The sequence below is a fragment of the Lithobates pipiens genome, unplaced genomic scaffold, assembly GCF_037356315.1.
Source record: "Lithobates pipiens isolate NorthernLeopardFrog02 unplaced genomic scaffold, aLitPip1_a1.2 Scaffold_8, whole genome shotgun sequence".
Lineage (NCBI taxonomy): Eukaryota > Metazoa > Chordata > Amphibia > Anura > Ranidae > Lithobates > Lithobates pipiens.
The window spans coordinates 349,602,401-349,619,051 of NW_027507903.1; the positions used below are offsets into that span (position 1 = coordinate 349,602,401).

Genomic DNA, 16,651 nt, shown 5'->3' on the forward strand with positions numbered 1-16,651 from the left:
CAGCGGATTGTGGTGCTCCTGTGGGCGCTTGTGAGTGTCCAAAATAGTACGTAATCGTTTTTCGGCCTTCTGGCTAAGATCAAGTGTAGTATCTGTTTTTATCAGTTGCCAGAGGAGGCGCTATGCTACTCCCAAGTGTGGGGAGGGCAGATGCAAATCCAATGGTGTCATTGCACCTGGAAGGACGGTTTCAGTAGTGACTGGTGTCTGGATGCACTTTGAGACATCTGCGGAGTTGAGTCTGAGCCATCCGGAAGGGTGCTCCTGGTGAGGATGGGTGCTGCATCAGGTCTGGCCAGAGGGTCAGGTCCATGGCCTTCTGGCCTAGATTGGGGTAGTTCTAGCTCCGGTCAGTTTTTCGGGAGAGAACACTGGCTCCCCTTTCCCACTGGGGGGAGTGGCTAGTATTCCCAGAATTGAATTATGTAGGAGTAATGGGAGTAGTGGTTGAGTCGAGTTACACAGGCTCTCCCTAAGCGCTCAGAGCTCCAGGCCTTCCTGCCTGGGGCGGGGGCTGCTCTGGCCTGGACTGTTGGTCAGGGTTGTGACAAAAAGCCTGTAGTGAAGTGCCCCTGAAGTGGCAGTTCAGGGGTGCTGTACAATCACTGTGAGTGAGGGTCACTTTGATTTATGGCACCATAGTCACTTCACCATACACACTTTTTTCACACCTGCCTTTTGGTTAGGACCAGCGGAAATTTTTATTCCTGGCCGAAGGACCTGGCCATTGTATTACACAATGGTCACTGTTTCACTTCTCCCACTTCCCTCTCCCCACTTTCCTATTTAATTTAGTGTTTGTAACTTTTTTGTATCTTTATGTTTGATGTTACACGTTTTGTCACTGTGTGATGACTAGGATGTGGGACCTCGGGTCTACCTTGAAAGTCTTGGTATAGGGGTGGACTTGGCTTTTTGGCTTAGTTCACCCTCTCTCATGGGGTCTCCCTTTGGGGGAGCCCCACCGAGTACTTGGATGGGTCTGCTTTGGCAGCCCTCCAGAGAAAGGGGGTCCGTCTGGTTTTGGCCAGATGGACCCAAGTAAAAATACCTCAGTCCCTGTCTGGAGCCTAAAGCCCTGGGGGATCAGGGTAAGGTCCTTCCTATGGAGGACTAGTGTAACACTCGTTGCACGTTTTGTGTCACCTCTTTATGTGTGTGCACTTTTTTTGGCACCGGGGGGAGTTTTTGGGTGTGTTTTCAAAAATAGTACATGATCACTGTGCAATCACACGACACCTAGTAAACAGCATTCATGAATGGAATCCATTCATGACATCATAGTTTACTACTGTGTGTGATCTATGATTGGTCACAAGTGATCACATGGTATCTGGAGAAGTACCCTGTTCCATCTGAGAGCTGTGGCCAATTACAGCATTACAATAGTAAACAGTGAGGCATTAATGAAAGCCATTCATGACAGTTGCTGTTACAGTGATCATCACTGTAACAAGTAATCACAGTGTCACTAAACTACTCTGATGAAGGTATGTGAAAAAAATAAAAAATAAATATATATATATATCAAGAAAATATTGCAAAAAATGTATTAACATTGTTATCCCTGACCACCTCCACACTAGTTATATGATGATGCTTACTGCTCTGGTGACAGTATGTAAAAAAAAAAGTGTCAAAAAATAAATTTTTTATTTAATTTCCTAATTTTCCCCAAAAATCGTGACAAAAAATTACAACTTACAAAAAAATTTGCCATCCCTCTTAGACTGTCCACTTTCTAAAAAGGGGTATTTGTACTGTTTTAGTGCCTCAAAAAATTAGATAGGCAGTCAGTGCACCAGGATTGATCCATTTTCAAATATATACAGCATATACCATAGTTTGTAAATTTTAGAACTTTCAAACAGACTGAAAAATATACACTGGTTTTAGTTATTTTTACCCAAAGAAATGTAGCAGCCTACATGTTGGCCTAGATTTATAAAGACAGATTATTTATTTCTCCTATACCCAACCTGCAGCTTGGTGAACATCACAGTATTCTTTAACATTAAAATAATTTGTCCTGGGTAATTAGCAAACCATATAAGTAGGAGGCTGTTAAATAATAACCTCTAGGAACCACTGAAAGTTTCACAAAGTTGGAGTAGAAACACTGGTGGACTGACAACTCATGGGGCAATAGGAGATCATGGGGCACCCTGTCCCTGCCACACTCAAGTCACGGCCACATATCTCCCTCTCCCTCTCTGTATCTTTCTCTCCCTCTTTCTGTATCTATCTCCCTCTTTCTCCCTTTATCTCCCACTTTCTACCTGTTACAATCTCTCTTTCTCTATCTCTTTCTCGCCTCTTTCTGTATCACCCCCCCCCCCCCCCCCTCCGCTGTTCTCTCTCCCTCCATATCTCTATCCCCATTCCTCTTTCTCTCTCTCTATCTCTATCTCTATCTCCCCCTCTCTCTCTGTCCTAGTAGAAGGTGAGGATGAGAAGAGATATAGATAAAGCCAGCAGTGACACTGGCAGAGTTGTAGTGACAAGGGATAGATTAGCAGAAGTTAGTATCTGATTGGATCCGTTCACCTCACATGCAGTGCAGTGCTTTTTGTCGGCATCAAAAAAGCATGGAAAGTAGGTTATATGGGTTATGGTATAGTATATAGTATATGGTATAGTTCACATCAGTGCAGTTCGTTCCAGAAAAAAAAGTACAACAGCTGCATCAAAAAAGCATCTAAAAAGAACTGGACCCCAGTGCAGTGAAAAAAGAAAACGGGAAAAAAGGCACCTGGAAATGCATCAAAAATGCATTAAAACATGCATGCAAAAAAGCATCCGGAACGGATATGGAGGACTTTTTTGAGGTGTGAACGGGCACTAACGGTAGAGTAGAGCACCAGGTTGGCAAGCCATTGTGGATCGTAAGCAGTGTTGTGTGGCCCCAGGGGTTAGACTGGGCACCTGGGTTGTCCCCCAGCTCAGACATATCAGAGGCTTTTCCCCACCACATAGTCCCTAGTCAGCCAGAGAATGAAAAGGAAAGACAGAGGGAGCAAAGGCCAGACTGGGCCGTTTCTTCAGTAGCCGTGCCGTGACTGGCAGCTCTGGTGCACATGCACGGGAGTGACGTCCTCGTGGCTCTGGCCAATCAGAGAGCCGGAGCCGTAAACCCGGAAGTAACTCTGGTGGAAGATGTGGACCACCGACTCTGATTCAGGGCATTGTTCTGAGGTAAGTATTTCATAATGAGCTAGTATTCGATGCATACTAGCTCATTATGCCTTTGTCTTGCATGGTTTGGTTTTTCTTTGTTTTTTTTCCCCCGAGGTTTACAACCTAAGACCGGACCTCTTTTTTTGTGTTGTTTACAAGTTAAAAACAGTTTTTTTTTTGCTAGAAAATTACTTAGAACCCCCCAAACATTATACTTTTTTTTGTCTAAAGCCCTAGAGAATAAAATGGCGGTCGTTGTAATACTTTCTGTCACACCGTATTTGCGCAGCGGTCTTAAAAGTGCACTTTTTTTAAAAAAAATACACATTTTTTAATCAAAAAATAAGACAGCAGTAAAGTTAGTCCAAGTGTTTTTTTTTATATTGCGAAAGAGTAAATTGATACCCAACATGTCACGCTTCAAAATTGCGTCCGCTCGTGGAATGGCGACAAACTTTTACCCTGAAAAATCTTCATAGGCAACATTTAAAAAATTCTACAGGTTGCATGTTTTGCATTACAGAGGAGGTCTAGGGCTAGAATTATTGCTCTTGCTCTATCGATCGCGGCGATACCTAACATGTGTGGTTTGAATATGGGGGCGTTACTAACATATGCGTTCGCTTCTGCACACAAGCTCAGAGGGAGGGGTCACGTTAAAAAAAAAAAAAAAACTTATTTATTTTACCTTTTTATTTTTAATTTTTACACTGTTTAAAAAAAAAAGTGTCACTTTTATTCCTATTACAAGTAATGTAAACATAGTAACAGTAATGTAATAGAAAAAAAAACATGACAGGACCTCTTAAATATGAGGTCTGGGGTCAAAAAGACCCCAGATCTCATATTTACACAAAAATGCAATAAAAAAAAAAATGTTGTCATTTAAAAAAATGGAAAAAAAAATGGCTTTAAAAAAGCTGTGGGCGGAAGTGACGTTTTGACATCGCTTCCGCCCTGCAGTGTCATGGAGATCGGTGGGCCATCTTCCCCTCTCTCATCTCCATGCACAGCCATGGGAAGGATCCAATCGCCTCCACCACTGCCGACGGCTCCGGTACGCAGTAGAGGGCACCGGATCGCAGCGGGGAGGCCCTCTCCCACTGCTGATAAAAGTGATCTTGCGGCGAATCTGCCACAGAGACCACTTTTATCTAGTACCGGACCGCCGGCCAAACACCAAACAGCTAGCTGCTGCCATAACAACAATATCCATCCTCAAAGTAGGGACGTACATTGGCATGCAGAGGTCTGGAAGTGGCTAAGATCATTCAGATTAATAGGAAAAGGCTAGAAATAATTGAAATACAATGTGGAAATTAACTTATAATTTTACATTTTAATCATAAAAAGTGGAATTAACCTAAATTCTGCACACTTTTACCCCCTTCCCGCCCAGGCCAATTTTCAGCTTTCAGCACTGTCGCGCTTTGAACGACAATTGCGTGGTAACAGCGTACCCATATGACATTTCTTCATTTTTTTTGCAAAAATAGAGCTTTGTTTCTGTGGTATTTATTCACTGCTGCCTTTTTTTATTTTTTGCTAAATAAACGAAAAAAGACCAAAAATTTGGGGGAAAAAAATAGTTTCTGTTATAACATTTTGGTGGTGAAAATAACCCAAATCAGTGTATATTATGTAGGAAAGTCTGTAAACTATGGTTTATACTGTGTGTGTATATATATATATATATATATATATATATATATATATATATATATATATATACATTATGGGGGTTATTTACGAAAGGCAAAGTGCAAAGTGCATTTGAAATTGTACTGCAAGTGCACTTGGAAGTGCAGTCGCTGTAAATCTAAGGGGTAGATCTGAAATGAGGGGAAGCTCTGCTGATTTTATCATCCAATCATGTGCAAGCCATTAAAGAGGAAGTAAACCCTGATGGGTTTACTTCCTCTTTTTTTCCCTGCAAAGGTAAAGCATAATGGACTACTATGCATCGCATAGTAGCTCATTATGTGTCACTTACCTGACACAGGAGCCAGCGAAGTCGCCGCTGATCCCTGTAGTCCGCCGCGTCCATCTTGCTGGTGGCGTCTCGCAGCTCCGACCAATGACAGCGGCGCAACCGCGATGACGTCACTCCCGCGCATGCGCACGGGAGTCGCGCCTCGCAGCTCCGTTGCTGTCATACGGCGAAGCCGCGATGACGTCACTCCCACGCATGCGCACGGGAGTCGACAAATTTGGCAAATCCATTCTTGGATTTGCCGCATTTAGTGCGCCTGCGCGCCGCTGTCTACGGCGCATGCGCCGTAGACAGCGGTGCCCATTTTCGGGCAAATATCTCCTAAACCATATAGGTTTAGGAGATATTGCTTGGACCTACAGGTAAGCCTTAATCTAGGCTTACCTATAGGTCCAAGTTGTTTGGAAGGGTTTACTTCCTCTTTAACTTTAAAAGCATCCCAGTCTTAGTCCGTAGGGTTCAGTATTGAGTAGGCCCACCCACCCATTGCAGCTATAACGGCTCTCCACAAGGTTTAGGAGTGTGTCTATAGGAATGTTGGACCATTCATTTGTGAGGTCAGGCGCTAATGTGGAGGAGAAGTCCTGGCTCGCAGTCTCCACTCTAATTCATCCCAAAGGTGTTCTAACGAGTTGAAGTCAGGCCTCTGTGCAGGTCAGTCAATTTCCTCCACCCCAAACTCTCTCATCGATGTCTTTATGGAACTTGCTTTGTGCACTGGTGTGCAGTCACGTTGGAACAGGAAGGGGCCATTCTCGAACTGTTCCCACAAAGTTGGGAGCATTAAATTGTCCAAAATGTCTTGGTACGCTGATGCCTTAAGAATTCCTTTCACTGGAACTAAGGGGCCAAGCCCAACCCCTGAAAAACAACCCCACACCATAATCCCCTCTACACCAAATGATTTGGACCAGTGCACAAAGCAAGGTCCATAAAGACATAGATAAGCAAGTTTGGGGTGGAGGAACTTGAAAATTGGTCACATTTCTTGAGACCCGAAATACCAGGACAATACAAATATCTCCCAGCTGACCCCTTTTTGGAAAGTAGACAGTCCAAGGTATGTAGTAAGAGGCATGGAAAATTATGATTTTTTTTTTTTTACCAGTTTTTACATATTGTTTACATACTGTCTTTCAGTACAGCATCATCAAGGTGTGGCGGGGACCAGTGACACAGACAGGTGGCAGTATGTAAAAAAATAAATAACAATGAGTTATTCCTTACCCACTGTACTACACTGGGGAGATGATATCATATGGTGCAGATGGGCTGTGATTGGCCCTGTCTGTACCATGGGATCACTGTGACCAATCACAGACCTCATCACAATAGTACACAGTGAATGGCATGAAGCAAAGCCATTCATTGTGTACAATTGTCATGTGATCTGCTGTGAATGGTCACAATGGTATAGACAGTGACCCGGTACAGTGATCTGTCGTGTATGTATCTTCTGTGTATGAAGACCTCACAGAATAACAGGTCTCCCACTCGGCCATCATATTAAAATAGGTTGGATGGGAAGCAGTAAAACGTAACATTTTGAAAGTTTTTATAAAAGAAGAGACCCTAGTGGTTTCTTCCGTCATAAATGCTTCTTCAGCTGTAACGTACACTGAGCCGAGCATGTGCAGCTCACAGAACCTTTACAGCACCACTCTGTGCTGTAATAAAGTCATTCCTGTGAAGTATGCATCTGTTCCCTGTCGGCTCTGCAGTGAGAACTGAGTGATCAAACATCACCGGTTGCTCAGTTCCCCCCCCCCCACCCCCACCTCTGCTTTGAGCAGAGAGCTCTGAGAGACTGTCCCGAGTATCCAGCTTATGTGCTCGGCCCCTCCAACACTCACTGGAGTGCTGAGCTGTGGAGGGGGCTCAGGTTTTGGTGTATTGCTGAGAGGCTGAGCCAGGTGCCAGTCCAGAGTTCTGGGTGGATTCTGGGTGGATCATAACCATATGGTCAGGATCTTTTCAGAGACTGGATCAGCTCTGTGACATCAGCTGACAATGGGCTTCACATCAGCTGGCAGCGGGCTTCACAGAAGAAGTATAGCCAAATAGCTTTGGCTATACAGTACATCACCTTTAAGACTTGGTAAATTATCACAGAGGTGTGATTCTCTTGATCACTGGATGATGAAGGAGCAAGATGAACAATGCTTGCTATACGGAGTTGTTGTAGTAGTAGTAGTAGTAGTAGTAGTAGTAGTAGTAGTAGAGAATGACTATAATTTAGAGAAAACATCTGCTACTGGAAGGCCATGGGGTGATTAGACAGCATAGAGTAAGTGCCTTGTGAAGAATGGTCATAGTTACATAGTTACATAGTTACATAGTTAGCCAGGTTGAAAAAAGACACAAGTCCATCCAGTTCAACCTTAAAAACAAATAAATAAAATAAAAAATAATCGTACAATCCAGATACCCAATTTTATGCCCACAATTGATCCAGAGGAAGGCGAAAAAAAACCCCAGCAGAGCATGCTCCAATTTACTACAGCAGGGGAAAAAAATTCCTTCCTGATCCCCCAATAGGCGATCGGATTTTCCCTGGATCAACTTTACCTATGTTAGTACCTAGTTATATTATGTACCATCAGGAAAGTATCCAAGCCTTTCTTAAAGCAATCTACTGAACTGGCCAGAACCACCTCTGGTGGGAGTCTATTCCACATTTTCACTGCTCTAACTGTGAAGAAACCTTTCCGTACTTGAAGCTGAAATCTCTTTTCCTCTAGACGTAAAGAGTGCCCCCGTGTCCTCTGGGTTGACCGTACAGAGAACAACTCAACACCAAGTTCACTATATGGACCCCTAATATATTTGAACATGTTAATCATATCCCCCCTTAATCTCCTTTTCTCAAGAGTGAATAAATTTAGTTCCTCTAATCTCTCCTCATAGCTGAGTTCCTCCATGCCTCTTATCAGTTTGGTTGCCCTTCTCTGCACTTTCTCCAGTTCCCCGATATCCTTTTTGAGAACTGGTGCCCAAAACTGAACGGCATATTCCAGGTGAGGTCTTACTAATGATTTGAACAGGGGCAAAATTATATCTCTTTCTCTGGAGTCCATACCTCTCTTAATACAAGAAAGGACTTTGCTCGCTTTGCAAACAGCAGCTTGGCATTGCATGTTGTTATTGAGCTTATGGTCTACCAAAACCCCCAGATCCTTCTCCACTATGGATTCCCCCAGTTGTACTCCCCCTAGCATGTATGATGCATGCATATTCTTAGGCCCCAAGTGCATAACTTTACATTTATCAACATTAAACCTCATCTGCCACATAGTCGCCCAATTAGACAGTGTATTGAGGTCGGCTTGTAAATTGGAGACATCCTGTAAAGACGTTATTCCACTGCATATCTTGGTGTCATCTGCAAAGACAGAAATATTACTTTTGATGCCAGACCCAATATCATTTATAAAGATGTTAAAAAGTAAGGGTCCCAACACTGAACCTTGGGGTACACCACTGATAACCTTAGACCATTCAGAGTAAGAGTCATTAACCACGACTCTTTGAATTCTGTCTTCTAGCCAATTTTCTATCCATTTACAAACTGATATTTCCAAACCTGTAGACTTTACCTTACACATGAGCCATGTGTGCGGAACTGTATCGAATGCTTTTGCAAAATCCAAGTATACCACGTCCACCGCCACCCCTCTGTCCAAGGTTTTACTTACCTCCTCATAAAAAGAAATCAGATTTGTCTGACAACTTCTGTCTTTCATGAATCCATGCTGTCTGTTGCTTAAAGTGTTATTGTTCAGCAAGAGTGTGTAGTGAAAATACCAGGTACAGCAGGGGGAAATGTGTGACTCTACACTACTGTCTGGTTGCCATGAGCAACTTTCTAAAATCCTAACTTTCTAAAATCCAAAGACATGCAGGTAGGTTAATTGGTTTCTGGCTTCTGTCCAAGATTGGCCCTAGTATGTGAATGGGGACCTTGGATTGTGGGCTCCTTGACGGTAGGGACTGTTGTGGGTGTAGCAATGCACAGGGAAAGGGACAATTGTAGACACTCACTCAGGTTGAACTGGATGGACTGGTGTCTTTATTCAACCTAACTAACTATGAAACTATGAAACTATGAAAATGATGAACCAGAAGAATGACAGATGTTCTATTGATTGACAGGCTGAAAGATGGGTTTTCCTCTGAAGTGAATACGGACCTTGTGTAAGCCAGTACTGCATTGAGGATTTTTGAAATTTGAGTCTGAAGCTGTCCAGCACAATCCTGGTTGCACGATGAAGATCACTGGACCATAAAGTTGCAAGTAAGCACATGCTATGATCAATGAACTGGGGAAAGTTAAATCAAACAGTGAGATATTAATGTTGTCCAGCAAATCTGCAAATACAGTGGTGTGAAAAAGTGTTTGCCCACATTCCTCATTTCCTGTTCCTTTGCATGTTTGTCACACTTAAGTGTTTCGGAACATCAAACCAATTTAAACAATAGTCAAGGACAACACAAGTAAACACAAAATGCAATTTGTAAATGAAGGTGTTTATTATTAAAGGTGAAAAAAAATCCAAACCATCATGGCCATGTGTGAAAAAGTGATTGCCCCCCTTGTTAAAACATACTATAACTGTGGTTGTCCACACCTGAGTTCAATTTCTCTAGCCACACCCAGGCCTGATTATTGCCACACCTGTTCACAATCAAGGCATCACTTAAATAGGAGCTGCTTGACACAGTAAGGACCACCAGAAGATCCTTAAAAGCTACACATCATGCCGAGACCCAAAGAAATTCAGGAACAATTGAGAAAGAAAGTAATTGAGATCTATCAGTCTGGAAAGGGTTATAAAGCCATTTCCAAAGCTTTGGGAATCCAGCGAACCACAGTGAGAGCCATTATCCACAAATGGCGAAGACATGGAACAGTGGTGAACCTTCCCAGGAGTGGCCGGCCGCCCAAAATTACCCCAAGAGCGCAGCGACGACTCATCCAAGAGGTCACAAAAGACCCCACAACAACGTCCAAGGAACTGCAGGCCTCACTTGCCTCAGTTAAGGTCAGCGTTCATGCCTCCACCATCAGGAAAAGACTGGGCAAAAATAGCCTGCATGGCAGAGTTCCAAGGAGAAAACCACTGCTGAGCAAAAAGAACATCAAAGCTCGTCTCAATTTCTCCACAACACATCTTGATGATCCCCAAGACTTTTGGGACAACATTCTGTGGACCGATGAGACAAAAGTGGAACTCTTTGGAAGGTGTGTGTCCAAGTATATCTGGCGTAGAAGGAACACTGCATTTCAGAAAAAGAACATTATACCAACAGTAAAATATGGTGGTGGTAGTGTGATGGTCTGGGGCTGTTTTGCTGCTTCAGGACCTGGAAGACTTGCCGTGATAAAAGGAACTATGAATTCTGCTGTCTACCAAGAGATCCTGAAGGAGAATGTCCGACCATCTGTTCGTGTACTCAAGCTGAAACGAACTTGGGTTCTGCAGCAGGACAATGATCCTAAACACACCAGCAAGTCCACCACCGAATGGCTGAAGAAAAACAAAATGAAGACTTTGGAGTGGCCTAGCCAAAGTCCTGACCTGAATCCTATTGAGATGTTGTGGTATGACCTTAAAAAGGCCGTTCATGCTCGAAAACCCTCTAATGTAACTGAATTAGGACAATTCTGCAAAGATGAGTGGGCCAAAATTCCTCCAGGACGCTGTAAAAGCCTCATTGCACGTTATCGCAAACGCTTGGTTGCAGTTGTTGCTGCTAAGGGGGGGGCAATCACTTTTTCACACAGGGCCATGATGGTTTGGATTTTTTTTCACCTTTAATAATAAACACCTTCATTTACAAATTGCATTTTGTGTTTACTTATGTTGTCCTTGACTATTGTTTAAATTGGTTTGATGTTCCGAAACACTTAAGTGTGACAAACATGCAAAGGAACAGGAAATGAGGAAGGGGGCAAACACTTTTTCACACCACTGTATACTATGACCATAAAGTTAACTAAGTGTATTATATAATCTTAATGAATCTGATGTAAAGCACCACAATTAAGCTGCCCATGGATGGATCAAACTTCGGGCAGTCCTTGCTGAACTGCCCAAATTTTGATCCATCTGTGGTCATTCCTGTTCAAAAGAAGTTGATCTAATGATTGGCTTCTCTTAAACAAGAATGTTAGAACATTTTCATTCAATCAATCAACCAATTGGCTACAGCTCTGATCGGTGCATTCTGATAGTGGAGGAGCTACTGTGAATGGTGAAATCCTTCTTTTTTTTTTTTTATTAGCCTGCTGACTGATCGAAAAAATTGATCCATCTATGGCCAGCCTTAGAGAGCATTTCACAGGGTTACTGGGGAGCAATTCCTAAACGTTGTGCCAAAAAAACTCTTTCCCTCTGATTCCTGCGTGACCAGTTACATTTATGCCACGTACACACGAGCGGACTGTATGACGTACTTAGTCCGTCATACAATCCGACGGACAGTCCGTCATACTTTCCACTGAACGGACTTGACCACACACGGATACCCAAACAGTCCGACGAAAGCTTGCGCGATGACGTACAGCACGTACGAAGGGACTAGAAATAGGAAGTCCAAGACACAGCAAAGCACCCTTTGGGCTCCTTCTGCTGACTTTGCGTTAGTAGAAGTTTGGTTAGAGACGATTCGCGCTTTTCAGACTTCAGCTTAATTTGTGCGTTTTCTGCGGCGCAGTCTGCCTGTGAGGTTTGTATCTGTCTTTCGGTACGCGTGGATCAGTTGGTACCTGTTGTTAGGCGCTTCTGGTCCGCTCGTTTCTGGGTTTCAGGTCGTTCTTCATAGGTCTGGCTGTTCTTCAGTGCGTTCAGTTAAGCTTGTTTGTCCAGCCGACCGTTTCAAAGCCATGGAGAGTGGACGTACTCGGGAACGAGTTCGTGCTATATGGGGGCTTGGTGTTGGGGTTAATACTTTGACCCGAGCCCAGTCTGTGAACAGGGTGAGGAGGAGTTCATGGACAAAGAATTGGTTGCGCCAGCGTGACCAATTCTCGCATATGCCTTTACTCCGTGAGATCCGTGAGAATAATCCTGATGATTTCAGGAATTATCTCAGGATGACGGACCCTGTTTTTCACCGTCTGCTGGCTTTGCTGACCCCTTATATCAGCAGGCAGGATACCTGCATGTGGCAAGTCATCACTCCGGAGCAGAGGCTCGTCGCCACGTTGCGCTACTTGGCGACAGGGAGAAGCCTTCAGGACCTCAAGTTCTCTACAGGCATCTCTCCCCAGGCTCTGGGGATCATTATTCCAGAGACCTGTTCTGCCATTATTCGGGTCCTGCAGAAGGAATATATGAAGGTAAGTTTGTTCTTTTAATATTGCATTATATGCATTGTATGTTTGTATTAATTTCATCATGACTTTTAATATCCATGACAGGAATATGCTGTGAATGTCCCCTTTATATGAATGCATGCAATTGTTTTTTTTTATGTATTTTTTTTTTTTGTGTCATTTTTTTTTATAGCTTTTACCTTTTTGTGTCCCACGTGCATATTTGCTTTCACTAACGTCCCCAGCATGCAATCCTGGGCCCCTATACACCCACAGCCGAGACTGTTTTTCTCTAATTCATATTGTCAGCTCCATTGTACTGTTTTACTGCCCCCCACCCTTTGTATACTCTTTGTATACACCCTTTGTATATATATATATATATATATATATATATATATATATATATATATAGGGATTGTATACTCATTAATTAGGCCCCCACCCCACTCAAATTGGTTGCAGGGATTGTATACTCATTAATTAGGCCCCCACCCCACTCAAATTGGTTGCAGGGATTGTATACTCATTAATTAGGCCCCCACCCCACTCAAATTGGTTGCAGGGATTGTATACTCATTAATTAGGCCCCCACCCCACTCAAATTGGTTGCAGGGATTGTATACTCATTAATTAGGCCCCCACCCCACTCACCCACATAACTTATGTCCCCTGGTCCATCAGAGGGCTGAGTAATCTGGGAATTGGGCCGTCTATTTGTTTTTTTTGCAGAAAAACATTTTCAATATTTATGTTTAACTGCTGTTCCAAAATGTTTTTGAGTTTTATTTGTTATGAATTGTTTTGATTTAATGACTAATTTTTTTTTCCCTGTGTTTGACTCCCCAGTTTCCTTCCACGCCACAGGAATGGCAGACTGTGGCTTCCCAGTTCGCTGCCCGTTGGGACTTTCCCAACTGTGGAGGGGCGATCGACGGGAAACATGTGCGGATTGTGCCCCCACCCCATTCGGGGTCCTACTACTGGAATTATAAGGGGTTCCATAGTGTGGTGTTAATGGCGGTGGTGTCAGCACAATATGACTTTCTGTATGTGGGGAAGAATGGCCGGATGTCTGACGGAGGAGTGTTTAGGCAAACCGAGTTCTACCACCGTCTCATCACTGGTGGCCTGGACTTGCCACCAGATGCTGATAATGTGGAGGGTCTACCTTTTGTTTTTATCGCTGATGAAGCGTTCGGTCTGAGTGACCATTTGATGAAGCCCTTCCCCCAAAGGACCCTCACCCCGGAGAGGAGGGTTTTTAATTACCGGCTGGCCAGAGCAAGAAGGGTTGTGGAGAATGCCTTTGGTATTATGGCCAGCCGGTTCCGTCTGTTTTTGACAGCAATAAACTTGGCAGAGTACAAACTGAACTATGTCATTCTCTGCTGCTGCATTTTACACAACTTTTTAAGACAACATTCTGGAACCCATTACCTGCAGCCAATTGGGCCTGAGGCCGGACTAATGCCAGAACTCACAGGGCTGGATCATGCCCATCCTGGCTTAGCCCCCCAAACAGCACGTGAGGTGCGTGACCAGTATGTCACCTATTTTAATGGTAGGGGGGCTATTCCAATGCCAGCTGAGCAATAAAGATTTCCTTTTCTTTAAATATATATTGTCTGATCCAATTTTTATGTTTGGTTCTTGTTTGCTTTTCAAGGTGGTTGTCTCCTACATTCTCCTAATTCAGGGATATGCAATTGGCCGACCTACAGCTGGTGCAAAACTACAAGTCAATCATGCCTCTGGGTCTCATGCTTGTGGCTGTCAGTCTTGCTATGCTTCATGGGACTTGTAGTTCTGCAACAGCTGGATTTCCACTAATTGCATATTGCTGTCCTAGTGCATTTGTATTGCAAAGTGGTTTTTGCCAATAGTTAATAAGGCCCTTTGTGACAGAAAACACAAAATGACTTCCCAAACTGGTATTGAGTATTGAAAGAAGGAGACACACACACACACATCTTTTTTTTTTTTTTTTTTAATAGTGCACATTCCAACAAGTGCCTCTTTTTTTGGTATTTTCCTTTTTGTTTTGTTTTGTTTTGGTAAACTATTTTTTTTGTAAACATAAAAATATATATATATCTATATATATATAATAAAATAAAAAAATAAATAAAATCAAATTTTTAACTATTTACAGAAAACAAGGGGTAAAGCCAAATTTTGAAGATGCACACCAAAAATTGGTAATGTCAACATGTGCTATCTACCATCATGAGTGATCAATGGACGTGTTTGGTGGGTGCAATCCCTTCCTCTCACATACTAGAATGAGGAAGGGTTTGCAAACACAAAATGCGTACATTGCGATCCTCTGATGGCACATAGCACATGTTGACACACCGTGTGCATCTTCAAAATTTGGCCTCTAAAAACAATGTTATAAAAACATTAAAAACTTTTTTACAAGGAAATGAAGAACATGATCTTTCGTTTTAGGGAAAAGGGGCTTAGATTCTCCCTAAAACATTGATCATGTTCTTCATTTCCTGTTTCATAGTGTCCAGTTGTTGTTGCATGTTTCGCATCTTGTTCTGCATTTGATCAATCTTGCCATTCCAGGCCATGATCTGACCAATCAGTCTCTGGGCACTGTCGGAGGAAAATGGCTCCACGGCTTGTCCTTCCACAACCAGATCATCACCTAAAAACATGTGTAGATAAAAAATTTTGTTAAAATATACAGCCATTAATTGTTTACCTTAAGCTGGGTTGTCAGACACTCACTTTGTGGGGTGCGTATCTCCACCAGCTCTTCCTCCTCCACATCTAGCCCTGGGCTGGGCTGCTCCAGCTCTGACACTGGGCTGGGCTGCTCCAGCTCTGACACTGGGCTGGGCTGCTCCAGCTCGGACACTGGGCTTGGGCTAACTGCCTAATCAGGCTGGTGAGGTCGGGGGGTCCTGGGCTGCTCCACCTCTTGTCTGAGGCCGCGTACACACGGGCGGATTGTCTGCCCAACTAAGTTCGTCAGACAATCCGACAGACAGTCCGTTCAAAATTTGAATGAACGGACTTGACCACACACGATGAGCAGACAGTCCGCTGAAAGCGTGCATGATGATGTGTACAGCATGTACGACGGGACTAGAAAAACGACGTCCTATACACTGCAATGCAACCTTCGGCCGTGTAAATCCTTTCTGAGCATGCGCCATACTTAGTCCGTCCAACTTGCCTACACACGAGCGGACTGTCCGCTGAAACCAAGTTTGGACGGACAAAACCAAGTTTGAACGGACAAAATTACGGAAATTCCGTAAGACTTTGTTCGTCAGATAGTCCGCTGAAAAAGTCAGCTGAAGCCCACACACGAGCGGATTGTCCGCTGAAACACGGTTCAGCGGACTAAGTTGGACAGACAATCCGCCCGTGTGTACGCGGCCTTAGTCTTTGTTCCCCTATGAGAATGAAAAAACAAAAAAAAAGGTATACTTTTAAGCATAGTGATATTTGAGTTCAGAAATTGGAATATGAAACATTGGTTTGAAGTGGTGTACAATTATTAGCTGGTTGTTACAAGATCCTAGTTTAATACATCATTTAAATGATATTTTTTTAGTTAGGCTGTGTTCAGACTGCTGCGATGTGCGAACGCTGCAAATCTACTGTGGTTTCACGCATCGCATGCCTCCCGGAGGCAGTTCACACTGCCCTATGTGACCTGCTGGGAGTGTCAGTGTAAAGTTTTATTGACACCTCCAAATTATTTCTCATATCACAGTGCAATCTTTAAACTCGGACAGGAATCGGACCACATAGTGTGAACACCCATGTGATCCGATTCTGCTGTGGACTAAAAAAAGGGCCATGTACAAGTTTGGGCCGGATGCGATGCGAATTCAGCCATACTATATGTATGGCTGAAATCGCATCACACAGAGATCACATGTGATTTGCACTGCAGTGCGGTGCAAATCACATTCAATCTCGTACATTGCAGCAATGTGAACCTAGCCTTTAACCAAACTGCGATACTTTATATCTTTTGTCCAAGTTTCATAGACGGACACACTCGAATCATCCCCTGGAGTACCTGTGTGTGATTATGTCAAAAAATGTTCTATGATGTCCCAAACTACACTAAATGATTCCCAGTCCAGATGTTGAACCAGCATTTTATCTATCTATCTATCTATCTATCTATC

The 16,651-nt window shown here is 43.3% G+C and overlaps 1 long non-coding RNA gene and 1 other non-coding gene across 5 annotated transcripts in view; both read left to right on the plus strand.

The window, feature by feature from the left end:
- Positions 1-16,651, plus strand: part of LOC143963619 (uncharacterized) — a 463,825-nt gene that overhangs the window by 330,463 nt on the left and 116,711 nt on the right. For all 4 annotated transcript variants that reach the window (XR_013271009.1, XR_013271011.1, XR_013271010.1 and 1 more), the window contains exon 4: positions 9,323-9,464. This is a non-coding gene — a long non-coding RNA (uncharacterized LOC143963619). The remainder of the gene's footprint in view (positions 1-9,322; positions 9,465-16,651) is intronic.
- On the plus strand, positions 54-250 carry LOC143964675 (U2 spliceosomal RNA). Its single transcript, XR_013271174.1, has one exon. It is a non-coding gene; the product is annotated as a U2 spliceosomal RNA (small nuclear RNA).